The sequence below is a fragment of the Thermobia domestica genome, chromosome 10 (assembly GCF_964235325.1).
Source record: "Thermobia domestica chromosome 10, izTheDome1.hap1.1, whole genome shotgun sequence".
Classification (NCBI taxonomy): Eukaryota; Metazoa; Arthropoda; class Insecta; order Zygentoma; family Lepismatidae; genus Thermobia; species Thermobia domestica.
In genome coordinates this window covers 194328957-194344739 of record NC_137463.1, presented here as the reverse complement: position 1 = coordinate 194344739, position 15783 = coordinate 194328957, and the positions used below count along the sequence as shown (strand labels likewise).

General features: G+C 36.7%; 1 long non-coding RNA gene across 4 annotated transcripts in view; it reads right to left on the bottom strand.

Moving 5' to 3' along the window:
• LOC145662921 (uncharacterized) overlaps positions 1-15783 on the bottom strand; it is a 143457-nt gene that overhangs the window by 13357 nt on the left and 114317 nt on the right. The window contains exons 1-2 of one of the 4 annotated variants that reach the window (XR_014127125.1): positions 8077-8160; positions 4695-4834 (exon numbers count right to left, since the gene is read on the bottom strand). The exons of 1 other annotated variant lie outside the window; for it this stretch is intronic. This is a non-coding gene — a long non-coding RNA (uncharacterized LOC145662921). 2 more of the 4 variants (XR_014127124.1, XR_014127123.1) reach the window with 2 other exon arrangements.

The window sequence follows — 15783 nt, the reverse complement described above, 5'->3', positions numbered from 1 at the left end:
CATAGGTGAACGGATGGTTTAAAATTTATATAAAAAAACAAAATGTCTTCCGAGCTCCTCATATTAGGAAAATGAAATTCAGTGTCTAAACTCATTTTTAAAAACTAATGGACTTCAATATATGATTTACAATCTGAAAGAAAAAAAAAATATTGTGGAGATAAGATACCTCTAAGAACTGGGAAATAGGTGACATGTATTCGACTGATATCAGTGTCGAATCCATAGTTTTTGAGGTCACTTGAGATGAATAGTGACACTTCAAATGTTGTTTATGTCCAAGTTCATCCGCCAATGGCATTACTCGTCGCTTTTTATTCTATTCAATAATACAGTAACACAAAATAGAGGAAAAGGTTTAAATATGGGCTAGGGTTTAAAAATGGGCTACCAGCAATATCTGCGCTCCACAGTGCTGCACTGAGGCGGAAACTGTAAGAGCTCGTTACTTGTATACACAAAAGACGAGGCACCAGTTGGGGGCGAGATCGGAGCATGTGTACTTGTGTTTGTTGGCTGTTCAGTGCACAGAAGACAATTTCGTCGTGCTAAAAGTTTTGTAGGTATGTATATACTTCACGTTTCTTGTTTCCACACATGCTTTAAACCAATTGCCTCATATGAACTGTATTCCTACTACATAGCGTTTACAATTTGCATGTTTAAATCGTAAGTATTTATAAGGATACGTCATCAAAACATTTCAAAACAAATTGGCGTCTTTCTTTAAATATGGGCTACAATGACTGGTCTAAATATGGGCTAGGGTCTTGTGACACCTTTCGACATTTCACCACTTCCTGCAATTAAGAAGAAGGTTAGTAATCGAGGTCCGAAGGCTGCAGGCGCCTCCTGCATAACAGGTTCTCCATATAACGGTGCTTTGTCCGCCTCGATGGCAAAGTCAGCAACGAAAAGAAAACAGGAAAAAAGGCATTTGGATTTTGAAAACTCTAAGGAAAACATAAAAAAGGGCATTGAAAATTTGAGAAAACAAGGTTGTTCCAGAAAGCAGAGGATAAAATGGATCGAAACGGAGAAGAGTAGAAAAAAAATCAGAAGTGGGAAAGAAGAAAGATAAAAACCAGGAGTGTAGTGATTCAGAAGATGAAGATTGTTTTGGTATTAAATTAATTGACAGCGGGGTAAGTGATATTGAACTCCCGATATGACAGAGAATTCCAGAAGAGAACAATGCAAACTGCACGTTGTGTGATATGAAATTTTCACAGGACCGTCCTAACGAATTGTGGGTTATGTGCCAAATGTGTTTGATGTGGGCACACACTGAATGTGGGGGTGCAGATGCTGACATATACATATGTGATTTTTGCAAGTAGAACGTTCATTTGCATTTGGATTAATCTTACTGTTTGATTTGTATTCTTTTAAGGTCTATGTATTTATTTTCGATTTTTTAAAACTGGGGCCCATATTTAGACCAGTTTTTAAAAACTTAAATTTTGGAGCTCCTAAAAAAATTAGTTTTTTTCCAAAGAAATATGTACTTTTTATTTACTTTATAATATTTGTAGTAAAGAGTAATCTTTGAAATATATTATTGAACATTGAAACTTTCAGTTATATACATTGTTTGAAAATGAGAACGAAAATAAAAGTGGTAGCCCATATTTAAACCTTTTCCTCTAATAGTTCTGTGCACTGGACTATTATGGATTTAATGTATTTTGTTACACAGAATACAAATTTCGAAACCCCAGGACGATTGACAGTGTTAATTTTGTTGTATGGGCGAAAACTGTATGTGTTGCCTTACGTGCCAAAATTCACTGACGTTTTTCGCCCATAAAAAAATGAGACAGTCGGTCGTCTTAGGGTTTCGAAATTTAGATTCTGTACCAAAATAAATCGAATCCATACCCCCAGGGTCCCCTACACTTTTATTTTTTTATTTTATTTTATTTGCGTGTGGCTGTGTAATTATTTTCAAAAATCTTGTGTAAATATTTCCTTCCCATGCGAGGGCGGGCATCTCTAGGTTTATATAAGGTAACCAAGAAAGTTCTGTCGCTTTTTCACCCACAACCTTCGAACATCGATATGTCACCTAAGAGGTACCCTGAAGATCAAAAATAGTTCCCATCAGTATCGACGACCTTCTGCCGACGTTCTGGAAGGCTATGGATTACATCGCAGTAGAACTTGGTGGACCGTAAAGCGAAGAAGGTATTAAGTGTATTTTGTACTTCTACTAGGGATTTGAACTGGTGTCCTCTAAGGTTACAGTCCACAAAACACACAAGAGGACCTTGTTCTGGTGCAGTACTGGTTTCGGTTGTTTTGGAATCGGTTCATGAGATGCTAACTAATGACGACGGTGCCGTAATACTTCGTACAGGACCCACTTCACATCACATGTCAATAACCTGTCCAGAAGTGCCTCCTCCTCAGACGAGACAGCAAAGAAATACAGGTGTCTTCTCTCGTTGCCTTCTGTTCGGAGTCTAATCATGTGGGAGACCCATCGATCCAATTTGTAGTGCTTCCCAAGTTAATGGAGGTGCTACCGAATGGTTTTACCACTCACGCTGAATTGTAGTCCCAGTTTCTCATATGTCTGGCCACTGTTCACCTCAATATTGCTGCTAAAGATCTTCATTTTGTACCTGTGTTGCCCTTCCGGCACGTGGTGCGTCTTTGAGTGTTTCGTCACCGTCCTTAAACTTGTTACCCCTCCCTGCACTGTCCGCGTAGTCACGACATTCTCACCAAAGGCACACACTTGGTGGCATATCTTCCGCCCCGCTGCAGTAGCGTTTGACTCCAGTTTAAACTCGTACAGCATACACGTCCATATGACGCTCTGTGGAGGTTCCATGTTCACTCTGTCCTTACGAACGTTCATGCTGTAACTGAACTACCACAACCAGGTATTATGTTGGATATACCCACACCAACAATTGATCTTCGCTTTATCTCCATTCGCATTGAACTCACAGTGTGAGGACCAATGGAACACAGCCCTCCTCAAAAAGCGACATAACTTTCTTGGTTACAATTATATATAAAAATAAATGGTTGCTTATATGTTTGTCCGGTATAAATATCCATACCGTTGGCTCGAAATACATCTAACTAACTGTATGAAAAAGATGGAGTCTGGAAGAGACCGTAGTTTTACATAATGTTGATGATGCTTATCCTAAGGGTGCTCAAAGACGAAAAGGCGGTTTAAAGCGTATGCCAAAAAAATATGGTATCTCACTAGCTTCACATGTTAGGAAGGTAAAACTTGGTGGACATACTTAATATTCTAATAGTCTAAGTTAACGTACTTAATATTCTAATTCTGATATTGATATACAAGAATTAATATATTCTAAAATTTTCTTCTCTTACTTTGAATTGCAAAAAAATGTCACTTATGTGACATCCCTCAAAAACTATTTTCGTTAGATCACTATCCACTTCAAACTTGGAATGTATGTAATATTACAACCTCATGACTCTTGAAACCAAGTCCTGTTTATAAGTACTTTGCTTTAATACTAATTTCATAATGACACTATACAAATAAATATATGTCAGTCTTACCTTGCTAGCCATTACAGCTAGAACTGCTTTTCGTATACTAAAAGTATAGATCAGGAACAATACCGTGCTTTTGTTGTACTGTAAGAATTAACAATGGTTACTCTTTTATATATATACATATAGGCAATGTATTGCCGAATTTTAAGATGTTTTTGCGTGAGAATCTCTTTTCTGTATGTTGGAAACGAAATACAGAAAAAATCAGTCATGAAACAAATGTTGCTGAGCTTGTAGTACAAGTTCTGCTCCAATTGTCACTTTCGATGGCAGACAAATATCTGCAGTAAAGTTATTTCGTCAGTACTGCATTAGTATAGCCTATACGGGTTTACTCGGTCCCACGAGACAATGGTTATACCTCTTTTTCACGTAAAGGATTCATTTAGCGATTTCAGACTTCAATGCTAAATATATACTACACGCTATTTCTATATATCATAGGAGAGATGATATGTAAACAACATTTTATTTTTCTTTTTGGATGAAAAGATCCAATAAGTTTCAGGCAAAAATTTTCTTGTACGCCTTATATCTGGAGAACTACATATAGTGTAACCAAACTTAAACTATCACGTAACTTAATATGATGTGCTCATTCCGTAGAAAATGCAAAAACTCGATTTAGGGGCCGTTCAAAAATTGTGTGGTCTCTGATCCAATATATTTCATTCAAAAATTTTCTTGTACGCCTTATATCTGGAGAACTACATATAGTGTAGCCTAAGCCAAACTATTACTTAACTCAATGTGATGTGCTTACTCCGTAAAAAATACGAAAACCCAATTTAGGGGATATTCCAAAATTTTGTGGCCCCTGATCTAAAAATTAATTATTGGCCAAGATTACAATCTTTTGATGCATTTTTGGATCATTCCTAAAATTCTTGGCCAATATCGCAATCTTTTGATTTTTTTTTTTTTTTTTGAACATTACTAAAATTATTGTTTATGAGTTTAACGTATCATAGTCATACCGAGTAGGTTAAAGGGGAAAGGGATTAATTTAAGTAAATGAAGATGAAAACATTAGTGAAATGAAAATAATAAGATGTTTGAAGCCAAATGATTTTACAATCAACAGTAAAATTAATACCACCCTTGACTGCTAGAACTCTTGTTAGAACGGGTCTGGCACTTACCTTGTTCTCATAAACGCCTGGATAGATTGAACCCAACTTACGTCTAAAATTTCAACCAGGCAACGATAGTAGTTACTAAACCTGTAGAGAGCTAAATCAGACTTTTGTTGTGCAGTTGACACATGAACAAATTTCTCCATCTGTAAGTATAATACATCCAGACTCAAATTATCTAATTCCCAGCACGAAATCAAGTTTACAGAGCACTTAGTAGCAATATTAATGAAGAAAAGGAAATGTGTTGAAACTAGGGATGGCCACAAAGTTCCGGTTCCGGCGGAACCGGTTCTCGGAGATCTGGTTTTCAAAACCGGTTCTGGATCCGGTTCCGGAACCGGATCTTAAGAACCGGTTCCAGGCCTGGATCCGAAAAGCCGGTTCCAGAACCGGTTCTTAAGAACCGGTTCCAGATCTGGATCTGAAAACCCGGTTCCAGATCTGGATCTGAAAACCCGGTTCCAGAACCGGATCTTAGGAACCGGTTCCAGATCTGGATCTGAAAACCCGGTTCTAGAACCGGGTCTTAGGAACCGGTTCCAGACCTGGATCCGAAAGCCCCCAAAGACCCGTAAAGGAGGCACAAAGTTCACCTTCAAAAATAATGCAAAGAGGACCATGCGCTTGTGCCTTCCCCGCCCAGACCCGCTTGTGCCCCCAGAAAAATAAATTGGTCCACCAGTGGGTGTTTAGCCAAATGAGTTGGCCAGTTTGCCTGTTTGGCCAATGAGTTTGCCAGTTACCCAGTTTATTTAGCCAAATGAGACAAGCTGCCGCCGCCTAGGCGCCTGCCTGTCGCTTCCGCCATTTCATCTAGCATACTGTTCACAGCTTGCCAGCAGCTCGCGTTTAGCGTAGGGATGGTAACAAAGTTTCGGTTCCAGCGGAACCGGTTCCGCGAGAAACCGGTTCTGTTCTCAGAGCCGGTTCCAGACCTGGATCCGAAGAACCGGTTCCAGACCTAGATCCGAAGAACCGGTTCTAGACCTGGATCCGAAGAACCGGTTCCAGACCTGGATCCGAAGAACCGGTTCCAGATCTGGATCCGAAAAACCGGTTCTGGAATCGGATCTTCTAGAACCGGATCCGTTCAGACCCGAAAACCGGTTCCACCAGGAACCGGTTCTGGCCATCCCTAGTTGAAACCAGACCTGTGTCAGGGGCGGATCCAGGACGAACTTCTGGGGGGCGGTTGGTTGTAACACTGCTACTTAAAGCTACTTTTAAGAGCCCAAATTCTGGGATGAGTACATTTTTAAGCCAGTATGATTGCAATGGGGTGCAATATCCACATACATATCAATATTTATCCATATTATCATCTAACACTAAGTTACGTAATTAGCGCTCCAGTTCTAGATATGAATCATCCATCATTTTACATAATTACCATTTATTTAATGTACTTCATCGGAATTCAATTAAAATCGCCATATCATTATAGACACAACTACAGTATATTAGATTTGTAGTATAATAACAAAAAGATGATCATTTAGTTACATGAGGTAAACAAATCACTACGTATGAAAAACGTAATAACCTATTAGGCTACACAAGTATGCAAGTATGCTCTTAAATGTGTCCATTCATCCGTTGGCCCCTTTGTGAAAACTTCGTAAAATACTTTAACTTTCCTGAGGTCAATGCTATTAACTATAAACAGAAGGCTATTGAAACTAGTACGACATATTCACATTTTCCCTTTTCGTACAATCACTACATACAATTATTTACATAGAATAGATTGCGAGTATCATAAGATACTATAACAATTTAATAAGAATTAAATTCGAACAATAGTTTGAAAACTTCTTATTTTGAAATTATATAATATCGAAACTTTTTCAGCAACTGTAGAACAGCAGGAAATCTCTATCCAACAGAAAAGAAGATAATCGACTGTAATTTCTCGGCCATTAGTGGTCCAGATCAATTATAACCCGATCAGAACCGTAGCTAAAGATTTCACGAAAGTAGAATTCGGTGCCCCCCTTCACTCACCACACCAAGCTTTTTCCCTTTTTTTTTTTTCTTTTACACATAAGAGAAATAGCTTTTATTATGGTACGCTGAATTTCTATCAAGCTGCTTGGACAGACCACTGCAACAGCCAAAACCGATCATTACGTATTCGTTTACAAATAAGAGCTGTTTTCAACAGGCACGTAGCCAGGATTTCGCAATAGGGGGGTCCGTGACGAAATACTGTGGTTATCACACCAGGGGCTCGATCATTCTAAACTATTTTACTGGCAACATATATTCGTTCGTTTAGCCAAGGTTTCGTAATGGGGGAGGGGCGTAACATGAAATACTGTGGTTACACCCCAGGAGATCAGTCAATTTGAACTATTTTACTAACAACATATCCATATTGGTTTGTTAGGACAATAAAATGAGGATATGTCAGTAATTATTTTAATAAAAAAAAAACTATGAAGAAATCTTGAATAAAAGGGGGTAAAATAAAAAAGTATTGAAAAGCATATTCTTCCGAGGTCATTCGAACTCGGTCTTCTTTCTTCTTCTTTTTCTTATCTTCGTTTAATGCCATCAAGGATAGCAACGAGATCTCTTTCGGGAGTAAAGACAACCTATAAAATGGATTAGTGTTGCCGCGAAATTCAAAATAGCACATATTATTGGTGATTCTGGGCATTTCTTAAGTTCTACCTGAAGGTCTATCTTATCGAGCCGGTTTGTCGATCGTCATTTGTAGTACATAGGATTAGCATGGGGATAGATGGAATTCCGAATGTTTCGTTACAATAATATCCATTTTCAACTTGACCCTCCCCTCTGATTTCTCCACACAAAGCTCCTCATATGAAAGAGTAACAAAACGCTTGGTGTAGCTTTATGTTTTGATGCTGATTCATCTTTCTCTCGTATCTTTTTGTTTCATCCTTCCTTAATATTTTTCTTTTCTGGATCCGAAGGAAGGGGTGTCCGGACACCCCGGACCCACCCCTTGCCTACGTGCCTGGTTCTCAAGAGGCTTATTTTGCACTTTTTGTTAAACTTGACAAACCTACCTTTCGTTGTATACAAATCCACTTGGAGGACAGTTATGGAAATTCACAACTATTTAGGACTAATGCCTAAAATTTAGGATTAGTGCCTATAGTTTTAGGTCTTATGCCGTTTAGGACTTGAGCTGTTTAGTACTTATTGTTAAAATAATGCGGTAGTTAGTGATTTCTTGCCTGTTAGATGATAATTAGCAGATTAATATTTTTTTTTAACAAGCAAGACTTTATTTTATATGAATAAGAGGTTAAAATTACAAATTTAGATTATGTTTTTTTGCAGGAGACCATTCGTCCAGCTTGGAGCCTTATATGAAATACAGCAAGTTATTACAATGAAAAATACAACTTACGTCAAGTATGCTGGTACGACACCCATGTTATTGCAGATCTTGGTTGGTTGCTGAGTGATCCGTTGGTTGTTCCGAGATGATCCTTGGACCTCTCCCTTACCTTTTTATATTGTATTAATTTCGTCAGCCAGACCCTGAGATTCTCCGTAACAGCCTTGTTTGTTCACTTAATTACTTCTTACGCTACGTGACTGCCGGAGAACCTCATTAGTCCACAATAAGTGTGACTGTTTATCCCAAAATTCTTTTGTTATCTAACTTAAATACACATACATTTTATCACTAGAAACCAATGTTAAAAATTCTTTTTTGATATATATATATATATATATATATATATATATATATATATTTTAAGAATGAGCTAACTTTTTTTTAACTTATTTTATAGTTTTATTACATTATGAATGTTACCCAGTGCCATATATCAATGATATTTAATCTGTTTTATACACAATGTATTATTTCACTACATACTACCTGTGGGAAGAAAGAAAAAAAACACTGCATGCAGTTTTACTATACGGATCCATAGTATAAGTAGCAGTAGTAATGGGTTAGAAGCCCCGCAGGGGTTCGTTGGGTTCAGTTCTCGACATAAAATGGGCAACCAGAAAACAGTTGAAATAAACTTAAAATACCAAATGTGGAGCAATGGAAAGAAATAAGCTTGTAAATCTTCGTTTCCACTCATAGACCTATTAGAATTTCACCTTCTTCTTGTCATTCGAGTATCTCTTTCCTTCTCCACATGATAATATAACATTAAATATAGATCGAAAGCTTAAAATATATAAAATTATAATTATGCCTGTTCTACTGCACGGTTGCGAAACATGGTCACTTACTTTGAGGAAAGAAAGCAGACTGAAATAAAATCCTGAGGCAAATATTCAGACCCAAGAAAAATAGGAATCAGAAATATCAGAAACTTCGTGACGAGAAACTACAGTTTATTTCAGATTATTAGGGTCACTAAGTCTACGAGGCTCAGGCATTGCTCCCCCCTCCATGAAACTTTTTGACAAGAAATGAAAAATATCACCTATAAGATGGCCAATGAAAGAAGGTGAGTTGTAGTAAATAAAACTAAATAACAGTAAGAAAATGATCGAAAATGAGTTATTTATATTAACTCCACACTCGTCTAGGAAGTATGCCACAGGTCCGACACCGACCAAAAGTTCTGCTCACCAATAAGACAATTTCTACTCCCCCCCCCCCCATGGGGCCACCGCACTAAACTTTGTCGCTTTTACTTCCTAAATTGAATCATATCAAGCAGTAGGTATTACTGAACCCTTTATTTTCGAAATATGAATTAAATTATAGTAGAAGTTGTCAGAAAACTATCGAAGAAAACACCTCGAAGGGAAAACTACCCATTGTGGATTTTCTCTGAGAAATTATTCATGTTATATGTATTTTAGGATTGTTACAGAAATGTTTATTTATGATATATATGAACAAAATTGTCCAATTTGGGACATGTTTCGATTTGAATGCGAGGATCAACATAAAACTTGGCAGATATATATACAGGGATAAGCACTGACCACTATAGGGCAAGTCTTTCCCGGGTAAAATTTGTTTTACGCGCACAGTACCATCTATAAGCAAATAACATCAATTCAGTTTTGAAGCGGGAAAACAACATGAAATATGTGTGCACACGATGACAAGTATAGTAATTGCACAAGACGAGTAATTACAGGAGTTCTTTTATGTTCTTAAGAAAACAAATGAGACTCAACAAAAATGTACTGCACATGCGGGTCTACTATAAAATAAGTGAAACATAACGTAACTTTGCAGTAAGAATTCAATAAAGGCAAATCTGTGCACTGCATGTGTTTCACTGTTGCCACACTTGGTACAATTGCACTAAATTCAGCCCTTTTTGTCATTCATCGGCCCGTTGGTACCACGCTGGCATTTTCAGCCCCTTTTGTGAAAAAGTTGGTACAATTCTATCAAATTCAGCACCATTTAACAAATAGGGTATACTTGTCACACTTTCAAAAGTGTCAGTAAGACTTTTCCTACATCTCACGTTACTCATACTACGTGTTGGACTCTTTAAAAAAATGCTGTTGAATATTCATTCTGTGACGTTGCACTGCATAACGCTTCGAACTATACCGGGAAACAAATTACGCTAAATCAGTTCATCCATTGTGACCTAAAATTATTAATATTGTGTTGTGATGTCTTTCAGGGAAGATTCTTGTTAGGAATATTAAAAAAAACTCTTCACTACTAATTCTTATCTGGACAGTTAACCTCTTATACTAGACCTGTCCCTTTTATTTAAATAACCTAGACTTCTTTACAATTCCACAAACTTCAATAATCAACATTTTCCATCTATATACACTTCCACAAAAACTATTACCAATATTACAACCACTGTATACTCAATTCATCAACATTACATATCCATCACAACCGATAATTCTACGTACACATAATTACGCTCTTCAATTGTCTCTTTTAAAAATTAACACTTTGTCCGATAACATTACTAACTGCTTTACAAACCCTAACATCCTCCCGGGGTTTGCCAAGAAAGAAAGAAAGAAAGAAAGAAAGAAAATAAACTACCATAAACTAACATCTAACCTAACCCAGTACATTTCTTAACTGTGTTTACTTTTCTTCTTCCTCCTCTCTAAATTCAACAACTTTTATTCTAGTTCCGTAATTTTATGTCTCAGAATCTGTATTTCTCTATCCTTACATCTAAGCTCTGAAAACATACAGAATAATATTTCCTGTATCATATTAAACTTCAATTCTTTCTCCGTTTCTTTACTTTGAAGAACCGTAGGCCTCTTGCTGTCTTCCTTCTTCTCGTGACCTCTTCTTAGGTTTCTAACCTTATGACTGCTGCGTCTCTCTCTGTCATATTTAAATTTATCTTCTTCCTCTTCTGAATCAGATAACCATCTATATTTAAAGCTGAGATTTTTTAACTTTCTCCGTTCTTCTAGAGGCATCTTTAACCGGGCATTGCCGTCCTTCTGTGAACAATTACTAGAACAACTTTCATCAATATTCATACCACTAGAGGGCAGTAATTTCGATTCGCCTACTAACATTTTTAAATCTACTAAATCGTCTTCTGCCTCATGCACGATTCCTTGTAAATTATCCACCTCAGTTTGCTGATGCAAGGTGTTCATAGTTAAAGTTTGGTACAGATCACTAACATCCTCCTGGTCTAATAGTGCTACATCTGCACCGGGCTTTGTAACTTTGTCATCGCTATCTTCGCAGCTTCTCATCTGTAGTTGTTCCATCTTATTCTCAACAGACTGCAGTACACACGCACGAGCAAAATGGTGGAGTCCTGCACATCGGAAGCAACACTTGCCGTAAGCTGGACATTCTCTTCTTACATGTGTTCTTCGACATTTTTTGCACTTAACATAAAATCCTTCCTCTAGTTCGGTGGAGTCTGACAACGACGAATACCCATATCGTTGTCATGCTCCTAGGTGAACGGTGAGCACTCGATGTACTACCAGAATGATTTATGTCCTTTCTCTTCCCTCTTCCTTGGTTTTGTCAATTTTACCAATCTGCTGGTGCTGCAAATCTGAACCACTAAAAAAGTGCTATCTGTTCTTCGATATTTTCTACTGCAGTTGCTATATCTATAGCTTGCTGAAATGTTAATGATTTTGCTGCCAACAACTGTCGTCTTGCCACATTGTTCTTTAATCCAAAAACGAATTGGTCCCTCAATGAATGTTCCAAACAGGATTCAAAATTACAATAACTTGCTTGATTCCGTAAAGCCATTACAAACTGAGATATTGACTGGAATTCTAATTGCTTAAGGTTGTGAAACTTATATCTTTCAGCAATTTCATGCGTCTTTTGGCCATAATGTTCTAACATCAGTCGCTTTAACTCGTTGAACGACTTTTCTGCCGGCATGTTTGGTGAGCACAAACTCCTTAACTCCTCATATGCTGGTAATCCCATCACCGACAAAAATGTAGATATTTTCCTGTCCTCGGGTAATGCAGACGATAGGGATACTTGCTCGAATCTTTCTATATATACCTGAACACGACCTGTTACAACATCAAAAGCTTCAAAATTCGAAAAAGATGCCATAGTGAACGTGAAAGCGTAGATTACTTTGTCGACTGCGCCAATCTGTTAGGAATATTAAAAAAAAAAAAAAAAACTCTTCACTACTAATTCTTGTTATCTGGACAGTTAACCTCTTATACTAGACCTGTTCCTTTTATTTAAAGAACCTAGACTTCTTTACAATTCCACAAACTTCAATAATCAACATTTTCCATCTATATACACTTCCACAAAAACTATTACCAATATTACAACCACTGTATACTCAATTCATCAACATTACATATCCATCACAACCGATAATTCCACAGATCACATAGCCTAACGGCAAGATTGGTAACTACATGGAAAAACAAGTGTATCAAGTTTGTCGCGCTTGCAGCGACATCTACTCTCGCTGGCAAAATAATGTAACTACTCACCAGCAGTGTAACTATCCACCTAAAGAATTCACCAATATGAGCAGTAGATCCATAGGCATAGACTAGTTACTAACATTAGCAGTATATCCATACAGCACCTTGATGTAGTTTATAAATAATATTTGCCATTAAATTCAAAATGCAAGTATGATGTCCTTCTAGTAGTCCTAATTTTCTATCTTTATTCATCCGATTATTTTAATCGAAGGTCATATTAATAAGAGTTGAAATGTGGTTATTGTGTACTATATTCGTATAATTTTATCTATTTAGAAATTGGACACTCTTTTCTCACTCTATGCTTTAAGTACGAATTCAATAAAATTCAAAGAGAAAAAATGCTAGACTTGTCTGGCAATCGAACCTTTCCTCTACTCTTATAATGCCGGTGAGCTATAATACAATTCCAGTTCCTCCCCCATTGGCTCTGCGCTGTCCTGAACATTGAATTAGGGTTAATCTGGACAGTATACCGATACAGTAAGCTATAGACCGGAATACGATATCTTGTATACTCTCACATTTTCATTGTTCTAATTTTATTGATTTCGTACCTACAAAAGATACAGTGAAAGAAAAATTAAACATTTTCCCCCAATTTCTTAATAAATAAAGTTATACGCAATAAACACAATTAAGATATAATACTAACACGCTTTCGATCGGAATCATATAGTAAAACTAAAAATTTCCAAATTAAGGCTGCTAGAAGGTAATTATAGCTATTTAACTTTAATTAATGTTAGGTAATTATTAATGCTATAGTTCTAAATATATACATTTATTAAAATTTCATTTAAAATTCTCTTATATCTTGTTTGAGTGCATTGTATTGCTCTTCTTGCGGAGAATACAGGTGTCTTTACCAGCGGCGGAAATCTGTCTTCAATATTGGGTGGGTAAGGCGGGAAAGGCCGTTCCCATATTTTTTTTCTAAACGATGTTTAAAATATTTATGAAGTTGAAAAACAATGCTGTGGAGGATCAGGTGAGCAGAGTTGTCTTCAACATTGGGAGGCCGGCAGATTTGAGGCTTATTCTGGGGAGACATCAATTTCATTGCACTTTCCTTTGTGGCAAATGGACACAAATCATCACATTTCTCACCGAGAAACACATTTCAAATCAGATTATTGGGGGACAATCCCCCCTCAGTTCCAAGATTAGAGGGGACATGTTCCCCTCATTCCCCCGGGATTTGCGCCGGTGGTCGTTGCATTCCCAGCTCGCAGGACTGTTTATTTACTTTAAATTTCTCTGTTTTCTTAAAAAGTAATCGTTGTAGATTTTTTTCTTATCCTCTCTCTCCCTAAGTGAGAAATCAATAAATTTCCGAACAAAGCATGGTAAAACATGTTAATTGTGTCGAAAACTTTACCGGGAAGCGTGATGGTAAAGCGTTCACATCTAGTGCATGGGTCTCTGGTTCGATTCCAGTTCGCGCCAAGTTAACTTTGTAGTGGGCAAACACCGCGTGCATGAATGTTCTCAGAGTTCTCCCGTTTCCTAACCATTATCACCCATCTCATCATGATTGCATGCCTTGGCGCACAGTGGATGATTTAAAAAAAACTTACCTGAATTTCAGTCTCACCTAAAACAGTCACTCCTTTCTTGCTGCTCCATAACTAAAAGGTTGGCATTTCTGCCAGAATAAATTAAGATAACTCTCAACTTGCGAAAATCTACATAGATGTAATAATTATTTTTGCGTTGCTTTAGAATTCGCAAATTCTGTGAACATTATTACGCAATGAAGCTCCTGAGCCCGTAGTGAGGAGAAATTGACGATTGTAAATAAGAATCATAATTACTGCAGTTTCTTTTATTTAACATTAGTACTATGCACTTATTACATAATAACAATGCAACTTAAAAGAGCAGTCTTAATTTTACTATTTCCGCCTTATTCTTTCTTTTATTTTTCATTCTACAACTTACAAATACAAACACTTTATAATATTGTCTACGTTTTCCACGACATCCAGTTAAGTACTGATAATTTCAACGTGGAAATAAGATTGCAAGACAAATACAAATCCACAAAGAAATGTGTATACTCAAATATTTATAAGACGTATAGCGTACAAAATACTACACACTTTTTAACTCAGTAAACGATAGAAAATCATGGAAATAAACATGAAGGAAAGCAAACCATCAATTTCCATTAGAGGCAACTGTAACAAAAATGTATAAACCAATAATTACTTTTTGTTCACAATTTTTTGTATAAGGATGAGTCATAAGTCTAGCAATATTCTGGTACACAGTCAGATTAACATTCAAAGTAGGCCTATAGCTTCTCGAGTTAACTATCTGGAGCTACCTTCTTGCTAGTTCCTGGTTTCCACGTCGATAGTCCGGAATAGCTAAATAAGAATATCATTCATATGAGGTAAAGCCCATTACGCTTAGTTTTGTGAGCAGTAACAAACAGAATACATGCACCTTTCCACACAAACTTGTATAATGGTAGAAATAGTCTTGTAATCTAACGATAAATGATTAATATTTGTTACAGATATCTAACATAAAATAAATAACATTAATTTTTGTCAATATGACCGCTTCTGTCCTACAGACCGTATAGATACTCACGTCTTCTATTTATGATTAAGGGACTGTGAAGTAGGTGGAGACAACCGATTTCATTCTATCTTACACATAGCGTAGTTGAATCGGAAACACTGGTTCAAATCCTGAACAGTGTAGTGACTGCGAGCACTAATACTGACATTCACATTGTTGTCACTATATATGATACAAGGACGTGAAGACATAAAAGCTTCTAGGAGTAACAACAGAAAAGTTATGGTTCTTGTTTCCTTCACGTGAGGGAGAACCAAAAAATAAAGTATTTATGCCTCATCACATTCTCTCAAATGCAGAAATAAGAGCTATGACGTTTATTCCACCCAATTAATGTTCAGGTTTCTGTATAAGCTTAATGTTTCTGTTCACTTCTGATACCTGTCAAAATAAAGAGTTAATAAAAATAAATGAGATAAAAAAAGAGAATGAGATATATATGTATTTAAATTACTTCGTGAGATTCGATTATGGCAGCCTGTCTTATTTCTAATATCATTATAATCTTGAAATATAAGATTAGCTAATATTCGCTATTTTTATTTTAACACATCACACAAAGTAACTCTATTCGAGATTATGAGAG